A 17,021-nucleotide genomic window follows, 5' to 3' on the forward strand; every position below is an offset into this window, starting at 1 on the left:
TGTGAGCCACAGTGTCTGGCCCTCACTGTATGGATTTTCTAAAAAGAAAAAAAAAGTAAATTAAATTTGTCTTATTTGCCAAAAGGGAAATTGACCTTTTCACCTCTCCTTTTTAAAGGGTATTTCTGGCCAGGTGCAGTGGCTCACACCTGTAATCCCAGCACTTTGGGAGGCCGAGGCAGGAGGACCACCTGAGGTCAGGAGTTCGAGACCAGCGTGGCCAACATGGTGAAACCCCATCTCTACTGAAAATACAAAAATTAGCTGGGCATCGTGGCAGGCGCCTGTAATTGCAGCTACTCAGGAGGCTGAGACAGGAGAGTTGATTGAACCCGGGAGGCGGAGGTTGCAGTGAGCTGGATCACACCATTGGACTCCAGCCTGGGCAACAAGAGTGAAATTTCGTCTCAAAAAAAGAAAGAAGAAAAAAATTACCCAGAACTCTTACTTCCTGAAGAGGATGAGGTACAAGCAGATAAAGAAAATTGCATTTTAACGGAAAATGAAGCACATTTGGAAGACCATGCTTTTGAGTTCAACCTTGTTCATTATATTTAAGGTATTTTATACCACTTGAAAAACTATAGATAATTGATGCATGTTATGTTCTGTCTGGTGGAAATTCGTTGACTAACCCCAATCCCCACCAGAGAAAATTCAGTTCTCACAGCATTTTTCCATTTACATAATCATCTCAATATTCCTGATCTGCAAATATGTCTGTTTCTGAGATTCTCTCTCTCTTTCTCTCTTTTTTTTTTTCTTTTCAGACAAGGTCTCACTCTATGGCCCATGTTGGAGTTCAGTGGCTAGATCTTGGCCTAGTCGTTCAAGGAATTCTGCCTCAGCCTCCCAAGTAGCACGATGGCACAGAGCTTGGAACAGATCACATCAGACACGTGGGGCCCATGAGGGCCACTTTTGGCCGTGGGGGAGGTGTAAAAAGGCGCATTCACCTCTAGGTCTGTGTCAACCAGAGCCACCGCACCACACCCTGCCAGCCCACGGCCACCTCCCACGTGACTGCAGCTGTGGCCGAAAGTTCATGGTGGCCTAACCGGAAGCGTGGAGTCGTGGAGACTTCCGGGAGTTTTAGTCCGCGTGTAGTGGTGGGGGGCGGGGGTCCCTTACACAGAGTTTTTGAGGTGTGGGACTGCAATGTGGGCATTTCCAGACTCCGGGCTGTTCCCACAGCGACTGGCACCTTGGACACGTGTGGGTGGGGCAGCGCCCTGGCTCCGGGACTGTGCCGACCGTGAGCGTGGCCGGCACCCACTTGCTGCAGAACCGGCGCTGCACTGGGGTCCTGGGAATGGCTCCTTTCGACGTCTCCCCGGGGTGTCGGGTGCTGCCGAGTTGGGCTGACGGACTTGACAATTAGTGGGTCCCAAGCAGCGACTGGTCCCTCATCTCACTGCCCTTCTCTGCTCCGTAGCTCTGCCTCCTTTGACCCCAGCGTCCCCTGGAAGCTCACTCAGGGCACCTGCTGCTGGGACCACCTGGACGCAGGTGAGCCGGGGGCTTGTTCTCTGCTCAGGGGACGCCGCTCTTCCCTAAGAGTGGGTTTGTTTCTGTCCCTTCCCCTGGAGCTTCTCTGCCCAACCAGGCCCCTCAACGCCACTGCACTCCGGAGCCTGGGTCTCTAAGGGAAGATGGGGTGCTGTTGGGGAAAGTCCCCGTCTCTTGCGGGGGGGGCGGGTAACCCCCTTCTCTCTCTTCAACCTGGCTCATGCAGACCCCCCATCGCAGCCAGTGGTGGGCACTTAGCTAGGAGGGAAACGAAGGCAGGATGTGGAGTGGTTGTTATTTCAGGCGTCTGGGCTCATTCAAAACATCTACTGCGTGCCTGGGTCCGATCTTGGGGAGCACAGAGCTGGGGCTCCTCCTTGGCTGTAGTCCTACAGAGGTGTTGGTCACGTTAACAGGTGGCGGTGATCCAGGGGTAGGTCCCCTGATAGTTACCCCAACTATCAGAATGCATGAACACCCAGGGGAGGGAGGGTCAGTTTCAACTGGGGAAGGGGTGACTTCAGGTCAGACTTAAAGAAAAATAAGATCTTGCATGTGAAAGGGCGAAAGGTCTTCCAGGATCAGGGAGGAGCTTTCGTAAGGGGTAATGATGAGTGGTACTGAGGACTTGGCACAGGGGAGGCTCCTGGGGCCGTGAGGCTGGGGGCGGGGTGGGGGCTGACTAGCAGGGTCCAAGGCTGGGGTCTTCCTCTTGCTGCAGCTGCAAATGCAGTACTTCAAGGCAGAGGCAGGGTCATATTTGGGTGTTGGCCAGAGTATCCCTGCAGGAAGTAGAGTTAAGAGAACTGGACTGAGTGTGTGAGAAAATTGAGGAGGGAGTCGAGAGACGGCAGATGGAAGGCGGGACTCTGCGAGCGCCAGTGTTACAGGCTGGTGGAGAAGGAGGTGGCCGCGCCAGCCAGTTCCGTTAGACTGTCCTTTTCCAGCACTTGGTGAAGAAGGGTGAGCAACACTCACGGTGGTGGGATGGGGTGGTGTTGGAGGAGGATGTCTGTCTTGGATGCTTTTTTTGTTTAAGATGAAACTGACTTGAGTTGGGAAAGAATGAAACTGGCACTATGGTTTTAAATCTTGATAAGGCCAAATGTTTTTGTTGTTGTTTTTCTATCACGACTTGCACTTGTATCTTATTGAAGGAAGTTTTTCCTACGACATGTCCATAATTATTTTTTGCTATTTTTGATTAGTAATATTAGAAGAGATGCAAATACATAGCAAAGTAAAAGAAAAAGAAGGCTTCGCACTCATGAACTAAATTGAGCAGATGTCAAAAGTTTGCTTCATCCTGAGCCCGATGGATGTGAAAAACAAAAGTTTGCTAGGTTCAGATTTTCTTTCTTTCTTTCTTTCTTTCTTCTTTTCTGTATAATAAATGATTTTATTTATTTTTTAAATTGCATTTTAGGTTTTGGGGTACATGTGGAGAACATGCAAGATTGTTGCATAGGTACACACATGGCAGTGTGATTTGCTGCCTTCCTCCCCATCACCTATATCTGGCATTTCTCCCCATGCTGTCTCTCCCCAACTCCCCACCCCTCACTGTCCCTCCCCTTTTTTTTCTTTTTTGAGATGGAGTTTTACTCTGTTGCCCAGGCCAGAGTGCAGTGGTGCAATCTTGGCTCACTGCAACCTCCGTCTCCCAGGTTCAAGCAATTCTCTTGCCTCAGCCTCCCAAGTAGCTGGGATTACAGGTGTGCACTACCACACCCAGCTAATTTTTTTAAATTTTTCTTTTAATAAAACGGGGTTTCACCATGTTGGTCAGGCTGGTCTCGAACTTCTGACCTTAAGTGATTCACCTGCCTTGGCCTCCCAAAGTGCTGGGATTACAGGCATGAGCCACTGCGCCCAGCCGGGGTTCAGATTTTCTACAGAACTAAAACCTCACAGATACTGTTGACAACCCTTTGTACTCTTCCTCACTCAGATGAAACTCTTAAAATTGCTATATATCTTTTTTTCGGGGTGGGGAATGGGGAGAATGAGTCTCACTTTTGTTGCCCAGGCCAGGGTGCAGTGGCCCAATCTCAGCTCACTGCAACCTCCGCCTCCTAAGTAGGTGGGATAATAGGGGCCCACCAATATGCCCGGCTAATTTTTGTATTTTTGGTAGAAACGGGGTTTCCCCATGTTGGCCAGGCTGGTGTCAAACTCCTGACCTCAAGTGATCTGCCCGCCTCGGCCTCCCAAAGTGCTGAGATTATAGATGTGAGCCACCATACCTGGCCAAAATTGCTATATATCTATGTTTTGGTTTATTTATTAGATAGGAGTGTAGCCACAGACAGTATGTAAGATTGCTTTGTACATTCATCACCTTCACATGTATTTCTTTTGGGGTTTTCTTATTTTTAGCATTTTTATTCATGTATTTTAGATATAAATTCACTTTGGGTTATGAACATTGCAAAAATCTTGAGTAGAATGTGATAAAATTACTGGTGTTTCCCTGATGACTATATTTTTTAGGATGGATCCATTTCATTCAATGTTGAGTAGTTTATTCTGGTTTTCTGTTTGTCAGTCAATTTTAGTAATTTATATTTTCTAGAAAAGTGTCCCATTTAATTTGGAATTTATGGCAATTATAGTAATATCACACAATTATAAAACCCAACTGTATCTGAAATTGTCTTTTTCATGTCTAAAAATGGTTTATCTTTGCCTTTGCTTGCCCAGTTGTGCCAGGCTTCTGGCCAATTTTATTAATCTTAAGTACAAACCAATTATTTTATTAGGTCTAATCAAACCTTTCCAAGAATTGATTTTAGTTTTCTCTTTGTAACTTCTTATTACAGTCCTAATGCATATCTTAAATCAAAAGACTGAATCTTAACCACATTCAGCTCTTGTGGCTAGCATAGAAAAAAGAATAGGGGCCGGGTGCGGTGGCTCATGCCTGTAATCCCAGCACTTTGGGAGGCAGAGGCAGGGGGATCATGAAGTCAAAAGATCGAGTCCATCCCAGCCAACATGGTGAAACCCTGTCTCTACTAAAAATATGAAAATTAGCTGGGCGTGGTGGCATGCACTGTAGTGCCAGCTACTCAGAGGCTGAGGCAGGAGAATTGCTTGAACCTGGGAGACGGAGGTTGCAGTGAGCTGAGATCTCCCCACTGCACTCCAGCCAGGTGACAGAGCAAGACTCCATCTCAAAAAAAAGAATAGGGAGCACCCACCCCCATTTGTCCAGTCTGTGTCTCCCAGAAAAAAATACTTAAAAAAGAAAAAAAGAGCAAATACCCAAAGGTCAAAGAGTCTGAGCAGAAATTTGCAGAAATTTAAAAACAAGAGAGGAACACAGCTGGGCATGAGGGCTCATGCCTGTAATCCCAGCACTTTGGGTGGCTGAGGTGGGTGGATCACCTGATGTTGGGAGTTCAAGACCGGCATGACCAACAGGGCAAAACCACATCTCTACTGAAAATACAAAAATTACCCGGGCATGGTGGCATGTGCCTATAATCCCAGACTTGGGAGGCTAAGGCAGGAGAATGGCTTGAACCCGGGAGGCAGAGGTTGCAGTGAGCCGACATCATACCACTGCACTCTAGCCTGGATGACAATGTGAGACTCTGTCTCAAAAAAAAAAAAAAAGAGAGGAACAGTTATTCTGTTTTACGAAATAAAGTGTTATCCTGATTTTTTTTTTTAAAAGAAAAGAAACAGAGCAGGTTTAAAATAAAATCTTGGCCAGGCATGGTGGCTCACACCTGATAATCCCAGCACTCTGGGCAAGTGGATCACTTGAGGTCAGGAGTTCGAGACCAGCCTGCCCAACATGGTGAAACCCTATCTCTGCTAAAAATACAAAAATTAGCTGGCATAGTGGCACACACCTGTAATCCAAGCTACTCGGGAGGCTGAGGCAGGAGGATCACTTGAACCCGGGACGTGGAGGTTTGGCTTCGCCTTAGCCTCTCAAAGTACTGGAATTACAGGCATGAGCCACCATGCCCAGCTGAATGTATTCTTTTAAGCACTTATGGGATACTTACAAAAAATGGCAAGCTAGGCCAGGTGTGGTGGCTCACACCTGTAATCTCAGCACTTTGGGAGGCCAAGGCAGGCAGATCACTTGAGGCCAGAAATTCCAGACCAGTCTGGCCAACATGGTAAAAACCCATCTCTACTAAAAACACAAAAATTAGCAGGATGTGCTTGCTTGACCACAGGAGGGTGGAGGTTGCAGCCAGCTGAGATCGAGCCACTGCACTCCACCCTGGGTGACAGAACGAGACTTCGTCTCAAAAAAAAGTACATTCGCTCATCATTTGAGTGCATTCTTTTGTCTACAGCCAATAGCTCAGGCTTTTAAATTGTTATTTAGATCTGATCTTCTTTTTTATTTTTTTTGAGACAGAGTCTCACTCTGTCACCCAAGCTGGAATGCAGTGGCGCGATCTTGGCTCACTGCAACCTCTGCCTTCCAGGTTTAAGTGATTCTCCTGCCTCAGCCTCCCGAGTAGCTGAGATTACAGGTGTGTGTTCCCATATCCAGATAATTTGTATTTTTAGTAGAGACGGGGTTTCACCTTGTTGGTCAGGCTGATCTTGAACTCCTGACCTCAGGTAATCCACCTGCCTTGGCCTCCAAAAGTGCTAGGATTACAGGTATGAGCCACTGTGCCCAGCCTGTTACTTAGATCCTATATATGTTTGCTATTTTTTTGTATTCTACATCTTAGTTTCTAAAAATGGCATTAAAATCTTTTACTATGGTGATGGCTGGGCACCGTGGCTCAGGACTGTAATTGCAGCATTTTGGGAGGCCAAGGCAGGTGGATCACTTGAGGTCAGGAGTTCGAGATCAGCCTGGCCAACATAGTGAAACCCCATCTCTACTAAAAATACAAAAAGTAACTGGGTAGTAGTTGTGGGCGCCTGTAATCCCAGCTACTTGGCTGGCTGAGGCAGGAGAATCACTTGAGCCTGGGAGGCAGAGGTTGCGGTGAGCCAAGGTCACACCATGCACTCCAGTCCAGGAGAGAGAGTGAGACCCTGTATCAAGAAAAACAAAAAATATCTTTTACTGTGATGGAGGATGTATTCATTTCTCTTTCTCGTGTGTTTTTGGTTTTGTATTCATTTGCAGCGCGTATCTGTGGACATGCACTTGCTGATGCTGACCTGAGATGAAATTAACATCTGTTTGTTGCTTTGCTTCTTTGCAGTGGGTTGTTTTTTCTCCCTGTTTCCATCTCTGGCCTTTTTTTTTTTTTCCTGGAAGGCTAGATGTGCATAGGATGGTAGAGACTAGGACATGGGCTGGTTCTGCTGAGCTGTTACTGTGTAAGGAGCAGGGAGGCCCGGAGGGTGATTGAGTGGGTCCAGCCAGGAGTCGAGTGGGAGGTGGGCTTGTCACCATGGTTACCACAGTGGACCACCAGCTTCACAATTCCCTAGCAACGCTTTGTGCTGTAAGTGACCTTCCTCTCTTAATCCCCTCCTCATGTAGATGGCTGCCATTTGCATCTCCAGGCCTGTGGGTGGGCGAGTTCTCTTTGTTGTCTCAGTCCTAGGTGGGCCCTGGGTCTCTCAGTCACAGGGATCCTGTCCCTCCCCTGGTGTCAGGAGACCTCCAAGCCAGAGCCCAGGACCTATTCCTGCCCCTTGTTTGAGGGGGAAAGCACAAGGTCTTGCCTCTGCTCTGGGGGCAACAGTGTTGACTGTCATTCCCCTGGCAGCTTGAGGCTTTTGTTCCTCAGAAGAGTTCTGGAGGGGGCTTTGTGTGTTTCCCTTGGCACACAGCAGCCACATCTCTTCTCCAGACCTTCACTCCCAAGGAAGTCTCTCTGGTCTGCCCAGCCCCGGTCTTTCTCGTGAGCGCCCAGGGAACATCTGTATTAATTTTATTTATTTTTATGTTTGTTTTTTGAGATGGAATCTTGCTCTGTTACCCAGGTTAGAGTGCAGTGGTGGCATCTCGGCTCACTGCAACCTGCACCTCCTGGTTCAAGCAGTTCTCCTGCCTCAGTCTCACGAGTAGCTGGGATTACAGGTGCTAGTCACCATGCCTGGCTAATTTTTGTATCTGTATTTCTATTTTTCGCGGGGGACAGAGTTTTGCTCTTGTTTCCCACGCTGGAGTGCAATGGCACAATCTCAGCTTACCGCAACGTCCGCCTCCCGGGTTCAAGCAATTCTCCTGCCTCAGCCTCTTGAGTAGCTAGCATTACAGGTGTGAGCCACCCTGCCCAGCCTGTAGTAATTTTCTGTTGGTGTATGACAGATTGCAACTCATTTAGTGACTTAAACCATACCCACTGACTAGCTCAGAGTTTGGGAGATGAGAAATCCTGGTGGGCTCACCTGTGGGTTCCATGCTCAGGGTAGCACGAGGTTCAAAGGCAGGCATGGGCTGAGCTGGGCTTTTAGCCTGAGGTTCTGGGACAAATCTGCCTCCAGTGCATTGAAGTGGTTTGCAGAATTCGATTTTAAGACTCAGGTCCCCAATTCCTTGCTGGCAATTAACTGGGAGCCACACTCAGCTCCCTAAGGCCACGAGCTTGCTTTCCAACAGGGTCCTCCAATTTTTTTTTGGTTTTTAGATGGAGTCTCGCTCTGTCACTGAGGCTGGAGTGCAGTGGCGTGATCTTGGCTCACTGCAGCCTCCACCTCCCAGGTTCTAGCAATTCTGCTTCACTCTGCCTGGTAGCTGGGATTACAGGCATGCACCACCACACGTGGCTAATTTTTGTATTTTTAGGAGAGATGAGATTTTACCATATTGGCCAGGCTAGTCTCAAACCCCTAACCTCAGGTGATCCGCCTGCCTCAGCCTCCCAAAGTGCTGAGGTAGCAGGTGTGAGCCACCACACCTGGCCAGTCCCTCCATTTTCAAAGCCAGAAACAGCATGAACTGAGTCTGGTGTTGCAGGCTTTCTGATGTTCCCTTCTGCCACCGACTGGTTTCTCTCCATCAGCGGTGAAGGTATCCTGCTAGCGTCTTCTTTTCCTCTGTAGAGGCAGGGTCTCTGTTGACCAGGCTAGTCTCGAACTCCCGGCCTCAAGCAATTCTCCTGCCTCAGCCTCCCAAAAGCGCTGAGATGACAGGTTTGCTAATATTTTCATGTGAGGCTCATTGCATCATTTTAATTTCAGGTTTTTCTAGTGTCTTTGCAAAAACGCAGGATGAGACTTTGTCACTAAGGTGTCTCCCTCCTCTCGGCACATCAAGCTTGTTTCTACCCTGGTCCCAAGAGCTCAGAGGCTGAAAGGTCGAGTCCCTGCCTGAAGGTAAGTTCTCAGCCGGGGAGCAAAGCCTTGGCAGTCAGGTGGATCTGCCCAAGTGTTCAAGACCCAGGCATGCTGGGAGTAAAAGCATTCCTGTCAAGAAGCTGAGCACGGATAGCAGGAATGTACTATGGAAAGGGAGACCCCAGTTCTGAGACCTCTTCACATAGCTTAGGACTGAAGCTGGAGGGTCATATGGAGGGTGGCAGCTCCCAAGGTCCACCTTGGGAGGTGGGACTGGGCACGGTGCCTCACGCCTGTAATCCCAGCACTTTGGGAGGCCGAGGTGGGTGGATCACCTAGGTTGGTAGTTCGAGACCAGCCTGGCCAACATGGCAAAACTCTGTCCCTACTAAAAATACAAAAATTAGCCAAGTGTGGCAGTGAGCACTTGTAATTCCAGCTACTCGGGAGGCTGAGGCAGGAGAATTGCTTGAACCCAGGAGGCAGCGGTTGCAGTGAGCTGAGATTGTGCTGCTGCTCTCCAGCCTGGGCAACAGAGCAAGACTCCATAAAAAAACCCAAGGTCCATGTACCTGAAACAGCCCCAACCCACTTGGGGACAGAGCAAACATGGGTGCTCACATGGAGGGATCATCTTGGTTTTAGTTGAGTGCACGGTTGCAGGCTACGGGCAGAGCAGCTCCCTGGTGCTCAGAGGACAGTCGCGGACCCACACTGTCTCTGGATCATTTTCATTTACCATCATCCTCTTCTGCCTGTGCCACCCGAGCATCAGCTCTGCCCATCCCACCGGCACCTGTGGACCTGGCTTCTACCAACATGGAACCAGGGGTTTGCAAGGGAGAGAATCCAGTCATGGCTTCTTAGGTTCTATTTCTGATTGGGGCGGTAAAGCCCCTTCCACATCCCTCTTTATCACTTACCAGTAGAGGCAGAAGCGAAAAGCCGTGGCTTTAGGCTGCTCAACAAAACAAAAACAACAGCAACAAAATAAGGTGGATTGAACAAGCGTGAGTAAACTCTTACACTATAGTAAAGTCAGAGAATTTTCTTTTTTTTTGATCTCGGTACTCTGCAACCCCTGCCTCCTGGGTTGAAGTGACTCTCCTGCCTCAGCCTCCTGAGTAGCTGGGACTACAGGCACCCGCCACTGCACCCGGCTAACTTTTGTATTTTTGGTAAAGATGTGGTTTCACCATGTTTGCCAGGCTGGTCTCCAACTCTTGACCTCAGATGATCCGCCCACCTCGGCCTCCCAAAGTGCTGGGATTACAGGCGTGAGCCACTGCGCCTGGCCAGAATTTGCTTTCTTATCTTGGGTTTTTTGTTTCTCCTTCTTATGTCAAAGACTAAAAAAAAATGGGTGTGAGAGAGGCATTCAGAACCATCAGGCTCAGTAGCGGGCGAGCCAGCACTCAGTCCCAGGGCTCCCGTGCACCAGGCAGGGGCTTCTTCCACTGTTCCACAATTCATGGCTAAGACCTGCCCCATTCCACCTTCTCCCCTTCAGCCCTCTCCTGCTTTTCCTTTTGCCTGGGGAAAGACTTTGATAGGAGCCCATTAGGAGAAAACACAGTAAGATGATACATGTATATTCTTTTTTTTTTTTTTTGACGGAATCTCGAGCTGTTACCCAGGCTGTTGTGCAGTGGTGCGATCTCGGCTCACTGCAATCTCCGCCTCCTGAGTTCAAGCAATTCTACTGCCTCAGCCTCCCAAGTAGCTGGGACTACAGGCATGTGCCACCATGCTCAGCTAATTTTTTTGTATTTTTAGGAGAGATGGGGTTTCACCATGTTGGCCAGGATGGTCTTGATCTCCTGACCTCGTGATCCACCTGCGTCAGCCTCCCAAATTGCTGGGATTACAGGCATGAGGATACATGTATATTCTTATGAAATATTTACACATGAAACAGTGAGCACCAATTTATAATTTAAGAAATTAGAAAATACCAATATATTAAGAAAAAAATCCGTCCAGTGAGGTGGCTCATGCCTGTAATCCCAGCACTTTGGTGGATTGAGGCATGAGGATCACTTGAGCCCGGGAGTTCAAGACTGGCCTGGGCAACACAGTGAAACCCTGTCTCCACAAAAAATTACAAAAGTTAGCCAGGAATGGTGTTACGTGTCTGCAGTCCCAGCTACTTGGGAGGCTGAGGCCAGAGGATCACTTGAGCCTGAGAGGCAGAGGCTGCAGTGAGCTGTGAAGGTGCCACCATACTCCAGCCTGAGCAACAGATTGAGACCCTATCTGAAGGAGGAAAAAAAAGCCCAACCAAACATCCTACCATGCAAAGATAATCACTGCCAATTGTCTGTTTCTTCAAAATCTTTTTTTTTTTTTTTTTTTGAGATGGAGTTTTGCTTTGTTGCCCAGGCTGCTATGCAATGGCACGATCTTGGCTCACTGAAACTTCCACCTCCTGGGTTCAAGTGAGTCTCCTGCCTCAGCCTCCAGAGTAGCTGGGATTACAGTCATGAGCCACCATGCCCAGTTAATTTTGTATTTTTAGTAGAGATTGGGTTTCACCATGTTGGTCAGGCTGGTCTTGAACTCCTGACCTCAAGTGATCCACCAGCCTTGGCCTCCCAAAGTGCTAGGATTACAGGCATAAGCCACTGTGCCTGGCCCAGAATTTTTATTTATAGATGTATGTTTACAAACTCATTACAGGTGCTATAGTTTGTAGTCAATGTATACAAAGAAGAAACAGGCCAGTCATGGTGACTCAGGCTTGTAATCCCAACACTGTGAGAGATAGAGGCAGGAGGATCGTTTGAGGCCAGGAGTTCGAGACTAGCCTGAGCAACATAGCAGAACCCTGACTCTGCAAAGGGCACACACACACATACACAACCACACACACACACACATTTTGGTTTTTTAGACAGAGTCTTGACCTGTTGCCCAGGCTGGAGTGTAGTTGTGCAATCACAGCTCATTGCCACCTCTGCCTCCCAGGTTCAAGCAATCCTCCTGCCTCAGCCTCCCAAGTAGCTGGGATTACAAGGGTGAACCATTGTGCCTGCCCTCTACGAAAAAATAAAAATAGGCCGGGCATGGTCGCTGACACCTGCAATCCCAGCACTTTGGGAGGCTGAGGCAGGTGGATCACCTGAGGTCAGGAGTTGAAGACCAGCCTGGACAACATGGTAAAACCCCGTCTCTACTAAAAATACAAAAAATTAGCCAGACATGATGGTGTATGTCTGTAATCCCAGCTACTTGGGAGCCTGAGGCATGAGAATCGCTAGAATCCGGGAGACAGAGGTTGCAGGGAGCTGAGATTATGCTCCACTACTGCACTCCAGCCTGGGCAACAGAGCAAGACCCCATCCCCCAAAAAAAGTTTTATATTTATATATATATATATATATATATATATATATATATTTATATATATATATATATATATATATATTTTTTTTTTTTTTTGAGATGGAGTGTTGCTCTGTCACCGAGGCTGAAGTGCAGTGGTGCGATCTTGGGTCACTGCAGCCTCTGCTCCCCAAGTCTGCTGCCTCAGCCTCCCAAGTAGCTGGGATTACAGGCATACGCCACGACACCCAGCTGATTTTGTTGTTTTCAGAAGAGACGGGAGTTTCACCATGTTGGCCAGGCTGGTCTAGAACTCCTGACCTCAAGTGATCCGCCCACCTTGACCTCACAATGTGGTAGAATTACAGGCGTGAGCCACCACACCTGGCCAGATGCCTTGTAAATTTATGTCTGACTTTCCTGTCACTTCAAAAACGCAGGTGGATTCCATGTAGTATATGACTTGTGTTGTCTGTTTTGGACAACCGTGTCTACTTCTCAGGGGAAATAAAGCTCTTTTGGGCATTTAGAAATATATTTGATCTTTGTATTTGAGATGTAGCAGGCCCCTTCCTCAATCACAGCCACCTTGAAAGAAACACAACCCCAATCTCTTGTGACGTTTCTTCCCCCGTGTAGAAACAGCAGGTATTATGCCAAAGCAGACGTCTGTGACTGTGGTTGTTTAGTGATGAACACTGAGGTCTACAGGGACAGCCCTTTGTGGCTCCACGTGACCTAGATGTAACACGGCATTATCCAGAGGAATGAATGAACTGTGTGTTCCTGAAATGGCTTGCCGTGTCTACCGCCATACCACCCTGAATGTACCTGATCTTGTCTGAAATTGCTTGCCATGATGGTTTATTTATTTACTTACTTACTTACTTGAGAAGGAGTCTCACTCCATCACCAGGCTGGAGTGCAGTGGCGCGATCTCAGCTCACTGCAACCTCACCTCCCGGGTTCAAGCAATTCTTCTGCCTTACACTCCTGAGTAGCTGGGATTACAGGTGTGTGCCACCGTGCCCAGATAATTTTGTTTTTTTTTTTTTTTTTTTTTGAGACACAGTCTTGCTCTTTTACCCAGGCTGGAGTGCAGTGGCACAATCTTGGCTCACTGCAACCTCTACCTCCCCAGTTCAAGCGATTCTCCTGCCTTAGCCTCCCGAGCAGCTGAGACTATAGGTGTGTGCCACCACGCCTAGCTAATTTTTGTATTTTTAGTAGAGATGGGGTTTTACCATATTGGCCAGGCTGGTCTTGAACTCCTGACCCTGTGATCCACCCACCTCGGCCTCCCAAAGTGCTGGGATTACAGGCATGAGCCACCATGCCTGGCTGGTTATTTTTTTAATTAAAAAAGGTTTTTGAGATGGAGTCCTGCTCTGTCGCCCAGGCTCGGGTGCAGTGATGTGATCTTGGTTCACTGCAACCTCCGCTTCCTGGGTTCAAGTGATTCCCCTGCCTCAGCCTCCTGAGTAGCTTCGATTACAGGCATGCACCACCATGCCTGGCTAAGTTCTGTATTTTTAGCAGAGACGGAGTTTCACCATATTAGCCAGGCTGGTCTCGAACTCCTGACCTCAGGTAATCCGCCCACTCAGAGTGCTGTGATGACAGGCATGAGCCACTGCTCCTGGCATTCCTTTGTATTTTTTATTACTTGGCTGTTAGCTTTCTTTGCCCATGAGTGACATTGGTGTTTTCCATCAGCCTGGAAGCATTCTCCTTCTGCTCCTCTTCACTGCACGTTCTAGGGATGTGTGAATGTAGAGTGCACTGGTCAGAAGTTATAATCCTTGAAGTTGTAAGAGCCAGAAACTCAACTAGAAGTAGGTTAGGATTTTTTTTAAAAGTAGTAATTCTAGAACTTTGGGAGGCTGAGGCAGGAGGATTGCTTGAAGCCAGGAGTTCAAGACCAGCCTGGGTAATGTGGCAAGACCCTGTCTCTACAAAAAATACAAAACTTAGCCAGGCGTGTTGGCACATGCCTGTAGTCCCAGTTATTTGGGAGGCTAAGGCGGGAGGATCACTTGAGCCTAGGAGGTCAAGGCTGCAATGAGCTGTGATTGTGCCATTGCACTCCAGCCTGGGTGACAGAGGGAGAGCCTATTGAAAAAAAAAAGAAATCTACAAGGCAGCACCCAAGCCATGAGAAGAGCAGGTTTGCAGTCGGGCACCAGAGGCATCCAGCAACCCAGGTATCGTCAGTTATCTTGTTCCCTGCTTCTGTGACTTTCTTCTCACGCGGACTTTGTCCATGCGGCCAGAAGTAGCATGGCCACGGCTCCTCTTCTCACATCTGCAAGTTCTGCCGTGGTCAGGGGCTGAATCTCTTTCCCTTGGTCCAATGTGAAAGCTCTTTGGGGAAGATTCCGTTGGTCCAGCCTAGCTCAGGTGTGTTAGGCCCTCTCTCCAGGCAGCTGTGCACAGGGCAGAGGGGCAGGAGGGGGTTGGTCCTAGAGGAAGATGAGGCCTCGTAAACAAACATTACCGCTCCAACTCCAGGAAGGAAAACGTTCACAGGGCCTGGGTTTCTTTGTCAAGGCTTTGTGGAGCCAAGGGTGTCTGGGTGTTTCACACAAGAAATATCTCAGCAGGAGAGGCTGGAACAAGGTGGTGAGCCACACCTATCCTGTCCATAAAGCTGTAAGCTGGAGGCCTCACTTGCTGTCTTTTCATGGAAGCCACTGTGTTTTAGGAAGCCAAGTCTACTGGGAATGCCTCCCTGTTAGGGCAATCTGTGTACTGAAGATGATAATAATGGTTTTAAATGCTGCGTGTGCAGCACTTTTGTGCTGGTCTCTGCACTTTTTATATATTATTTCGTAAATAAACCCATGAGCGGTATATCTATAGAAATGATATATTTACATGGAAATTATATATGAATTACATAGAAATTACATAGGCACATATATTAACTACGTAGACATTGTGTATAAACTAGACTTGTATGTAAACTACATAGACGTGTATGTATGTGTATATATATGTACATGTGTATGTGTGTGTGTGTGATATATATATATAAACTATGTAGATACTAGGCGGGGTAGCTTAGCTCATGCCTGTAATCCCAGTAATGGGAGGCTGAGGTGGGTGGACCACTTGAGGTCAGGAGTTTGAGACCAGCCTGGCCTCATGGAGAAACCTCGTCTCTATTAAAAATGCTAAATAATAATAATAAATTAGTTGGGCATGTGCCTGTAATCCCAGCTACTCAGGAGGCTGAGGCAGGAGAATCGCTTGAACCCAGGAGGCAGAGGTTGCAGTGAGCTGGTATTGCACCACTGCACTCCAGCCTGGGCCACAGAGCAAGATTCCATCTCAAAAAAATAAAAATAAACTACATAGACATATGTATAAACTAGAAATTATATGTATATGTTGTTTTGAATACTGGAAAAAAATTATATGTATATAAATTATGTAGGAATAATGACATATAATCCACCTCTCCCCATCTTACAGATGAACAAACTGAGGCTAGAGACATGAAGCTGTCTGAGGTCTCACATCTATTATTAGGTGGTGGAGTTGGAATATGAATGCAGTCAGACTGTGGAACCGTAGTTGTGTCTACCAATCCTTGTGCCCAGCGCAGGAATACACTGGCATCTGTGCAGTCTACACCTCACTGTCAAAGAAGGTAGCCATTAGCCACGTGTGGCTGCAGACCTGAATTTTAAATTTACATTTAAATTTTAAAACTGAACCAGAGGAAAATATTATTCTGTTAAACACAATTTTATAATTTGGATAAGACTGTATTTTATTGCAACCATTTAAAATAGTTTTTTTTTTGAGATGTATTTTCACTTTGTTGCCCTGGCTGGAGTGCAGTGGTGCGATACCAGTGGCGTGATCTTGGCTTACTGCAACCTCTGCCCATCTGGTTCAAGCGATTCTCCTGCCTCGCCTCCTGAGTAGCTGGGACTATGGGCGCCTACCATCACACCCAGCTAATTTTTTATGTTTTTAGTAGAGACAGGGATTCACGGTGTTAGCCAGGGTGGTCTCGATCTCCTGACCTCATGATTCACCCGCCTCGGCCTCCCAGAGTGCTGGGATTAGAGGCATAAGCCACCGCACCCGGCCTAAAATACAGTATCTTAATTAAGATGTGCTGTGAGTATAAAATACATACCTGATATGGTGTGAAAAAGAATGAAAAAATCAGTGATTTAAAAATGATTAGATGTCAAAATGACAGTATTTTGGATATATTGGGTTAAAGAACACATAATTTCACCTGTTTCTCTTTTCAGGAAAACGTGACTGAAAAATGAAAGTCCCACACAGGGCTGGCATTCCGTATCTCTGTTGGACAGTAGCGGTTTGGTGAGTGAGAGGTCAGTATTGATTTAAGACGTCAGTGGCTTAGGCCAGGTGGGGTGGCTCATGCCTGTAATCCCAGCACTTTGGAAAACTGAGGTGGGAGGATCACTTGAGCCCAGGAGTTTGAGACCAGCCTGGGCAACATAGTGAGACCTCGCCTCTACAAAAAGTCAAAAACTGAGCTGGGTGAGGTGGCTTGCACCTCTGGTTCCAGCTGTGCTGGAGGCTGAGGTGAGAGGATCACTTGAACCAGGGAGGTCGAAGCTGCTGTGAGCTGTGATCGCACCGCTGCACTCCAGCCTGGGCCACACAGTGAGATCCCATCTCAAAAAAAGAGTCACTGGGTGAGTCTTCTAGAGATGAGAGTGTTGCCTGAAAGAGAAGGCAGGCTCCTTAGGGTGACTGGGGCTCTGGGTTTCTTTGCGGATTGCCTCTCCCCACTCACACATAGCTCCTGGTCCTGGCTGCCGCCCGCAGGCTGTGCCCTGCTTGCTGCCTCTCCTCTGCATGTACTTGTCCCACTGTTGGAGACACTTTGGATCACCTGTTTGGCTATAAACATCTCTCACCACCCTGCTGAAGCAGCACGTGTCAGCGGGGCCCATCCCAGAACTACCAGC

The 17,021-nt window shown here is 47.8% G+C and overlaps 1 long non-coding RNA gene across 1 annotated transcript; it reads left to right on the forward strand.

Annotated features, from left to right (window-relative positions):
• The first annotated feature begins 362 nt into the window (after positions 1-362).
• On the forward strand, positions 363-16,416 carry LOC105719481 (uncharacterized). Its single transcript, XR_001107988.3, has 5 exons — positions 363-559; positions 771-962; positions 1,436-1,509; positions 8,638-8,772; positions 16,332-16,416. It is a non-coding gene; the product is annotated as an uncharacterized LOC105719481 (long non-coding RNA).
• Positions 16,417-17,021: the final 605 nt, after the last annotated feature.

The sequence above is a fragment of the Aotus nancymaae genome, unplaced genomic scaffold (genome assembly GCF_030222135.1).
Source record: "Aotus nancymaae isolate 86718 unplaced genomic scaffold, 86718_ANA_hifiasm-v0.15.2.pri h1tg000015l_0, whole genome shotgun sequence".
In the NCBI taxonomy this organism is placed as follows: domain Eukaryota; kingdom Metazoa; phylum Chordata; class Mammalia; order Primates; family Aotidae; genus Aotus; species Aotus nancymaae.